Raw genomic sequence first — 3,420 nt, 5'->3', positions numbered from 1 at the left:
AAGCATCAATGCTATGTAGGAAAATCTCCCTATACCTCGACCCACCTGCCACAGAGGGCCTGACGCACTTAGCTGACTCCGTTTATGGACTCACCCAAATCTAGAGCTAAGGCAGCGGGATAGTCACCACGTGATCTGCTTGACTTGGTTGAGCCAGAGGCTCACAAGAAAAATGCGGAGGTCCTCCAGCCAAGCCTAACCATGGCCATGAGAAAAGAACGCTACTGCATTGGTGCGTACGCCAAATGCAGGTGCGAGTACGCTCATTCGTGCGACAGGGCTGTCTGAGGTTGGGCAGTAGGATAGATGAGTAGATTGTCTGATCCTCAAGGCGTGGCGGACTCACACGGTAGGGCTCTAACCGGACTCCCTGCACCGAAACCGGCTTAAGCGATCCCACTCTAGTCATTTTAATAGGGAATTTATGAGTAAGTGGTGACGGAGAGAATCTGTGTCAAAGTATTTTTATCAGCTAACTTTGTACAACACAGGTTTCAAAACACAGTGAACGGAAATCGGTTGGAGATTTCTGGAATGTCCTTCGTTGGTTGAGAGGCGGCGCAGATCAGAACGGTTTGGTGCACACAGGGCTGTCTTCAGATAAAGGGAGTCCATGGCTGTTGATTCTCGGTAAGTATGGTAGTTTTGAAGAATTTGCCACAGCGTGAATACTCGCTGAATGCCTTCTAGAAGTTTTGAGACAGTTGGAATTATTACAAGTGTAAGTGAAGGCAATCTATTCTGAAAAGCCGACAAGCTCTGTACAGCGGTTTCATCCTTATTTAGAATCATAAGCAGTGCGCTTGTCACAAAACTCCAGAGGGTTTCGAGCCCATGACCTCCCGACTAGAAGTTTGAACACTTAACCTTTGGACCACGTGAGGCTAGCCAGCAGTGTGAGTAACTCATCACTCGTTCCTCAGTCGCAAAATCCACATTCTGTAGTTCTGTTCTTCATTACTGCTGAAGTAATGCCTTCTCAGATGAAAGTTTCACTCACCTTGCAAATTTATTCTTTCTCTGATCTGCTTCTGGATGATTGGTGGTGTGAAGAGATCTCGTAATTTTCCTTTGAGATCTCGTCTTGTTAATGAATCCAGTATTCTTCAACTGGATGTGCATCACAAAGCCCTTCTCATGTCACAGATGTACTCTTTTCCAGAAGTCGCAGTATATCTGCTTTACGTAACCCACTACACATTGAATTACTGAAATCCCTTCGACAACCCCATACCAGCTTTGGTGCTCTCCGAGCTCAACAAGCCGACCTAGCCCCCAAGTTTCCATCGGTCTTACATTCCACTTGAACACCAAATTATGCGTCATTGAAAGGATACACTCATTTGCAAATTACCTGGATGCTACCAGGAGACAACCGAATCTCTTGCCTATGCTGATCTCTAATTAGGCATTATCATAACTCAAGGTAAAAAAACTGATTTCTTATGGATAGCAGCTATGGAGTGTGTAAAGTCTGCTGAAATCCAGCTTAGGGCAGCTTGGAGGAAATGGTGTCCACCGTCAGATAGAAATCTCTGCTTGGAATTATAATCCAGGTCGAAGTATACCATGACTACATGATTGGATCAGGTAGTCCTTCGGTTTGCACTGTACTGAAAGAAATTTTCCTGTACCTGACTATTATTGGCCATAATACAACGTATAAAAATAAATACAATGCAAAATGGGAGCAAGTCAAAAAGGAACTTATCGTATGTGAGAGTTCCTTGGTGAAAGTCCGGACGGCGGGAACGTGTTTTCTACGCAGTATGGCTGCTACACGTGTTCCATGATTGTCCGTGGACTTGTGGAGACCGGTTGACGTCCTGCTCCCTGCGCGCGCGCGAGTCTGTGTGTTGACTGTGTTTGGTTTCCCTATATGTAGGTCCGTCTGCGTGTACGTGGGCGTCAGCACACGAGTAGTTGCTACGCTCTGAGTCATCTTAATGTGACGTGTTTGTGGGTATGACAAAAGACAAGTCTCGTGATCCAGTGAGGGGTTGTGAGCTGAACAGTGAAGTATGTGGGTGACTGGGTAGCTACACTATAACACCTCAACCTTCCCTGGGACTCAAGGTCTAAACGAAGAACAGTAAACCTGATGGGAAATTACATAGGTAGCCACAAATTTATGAGTGACATGCCCCCAACCTATAAAAATACCTTAACATATTCTTACTGCAAACATATGGCTCAATACTCGGCTATTCTTGGGTAGTCCGCTGGGATTGATTAAAGTCTTGATCCAGTCATCCTTCTTGATTAGCCCATTATCACGGAACGTCGAAATGCTTTTACCCTAGGTTGACATCTCTGGCTTTGGACCAAAAATTTGCCTTGCTTCTTTTGCACTGTCATATGTCCACAGTGTTGCAGTCGGTTGTCTTATCAAAACGGAATAAATGTAAGGCACTCGTACGCGATGATCACATGATTACGTTGACCCAGAGTTCAGTATTCGACGCAAATCCTTCACGAAGGGAAACAGGACGAGAGTACCGACGATTGATTGTATTTATGTGTATATGTAATAATATGATAATCAATATATCATAATATAATGTTGATAATAATGGCATTCCAAATAACCGCTTGTGTCAGCGGTACTATCTGACATGAAAGACAGGTATTATAAATTCATGCATGTTAATCAGGCATACTTTGGCCACAAAAAAATTCGGCTGTGAGTGAAAAGAATATTACAGTGCGAAAATATACGCATAATGTCCTAATCTTTTTCAAGGACGCTCTGGGCTATATTCCCATGGTTACTGCTTTAGGGGGCGTTCCGCAATTGGCCTTCGCACCACCTGCCCGTTTAGTGATGAAACCATTTCAAATAAATCCAGATAGCTAAGGCATTGAGACTAGGCCACAGTTGAATGGTCAACACTTTCAGAAGGCAACCAAAACACGGTGCATTTAGAAGGTGAGGAGTTGTTCTCATTAGAATCACCTCCAGGTATGTTCATTTCGCAACAAAGAATCTGTAGAACCGTGGCAAACAAGTAGCTCAGACTGAGTCAATACTCAATGTGTGTAGGTGGCCGCTAATACAGCGAACAGGTGAGTAATGTCGGCAACCTGTGGCATACAATTAGGTGCATAGTAGATTGTCGGCAGGTTTGCGAACATCGCAAGTAACACCCTATAATGCCGCATCTTGGTATGTAGCTTCAAAGCATAACAGTGATTGTGGCTGAAATTTGGTTTCCCCACTGTCAGATGTGCTACTGACTATTTTGCTCAAGACATCAAAAGGAATTTCACACTCCAACGTACGTGAACGCATGATTTGACAGAGGGAAGCTCAAATTGATTTCAGGCAGACTGAAGTGCAAATAAAACTGTGATCAGCAAATAAGGGTGTCAAGCACTGCCTGTTTTAAAACCGCTCAACAACCCTCATTTTCATTAAGT

The sequence above is a fragment of the Opisthorchis viverrini genome (assembly GCF_000715545.1).
Source record: "Opisthorchis viverrini unplaced genomic scaffold opera_v5_218, whole genome shotgun sequence".
In the NCBI taxonomy this organism is placed as follows: domain Eukaryota; kingdom Metazoa; phylum Platyhelminthes; class Trematoda; order Opisthorchiida; family Opisthorchiidae; genus Opisthorchis; species Opisthorchis viverrini.
This window is presented reverse-complemented; position numbering follows the sequence as displayed.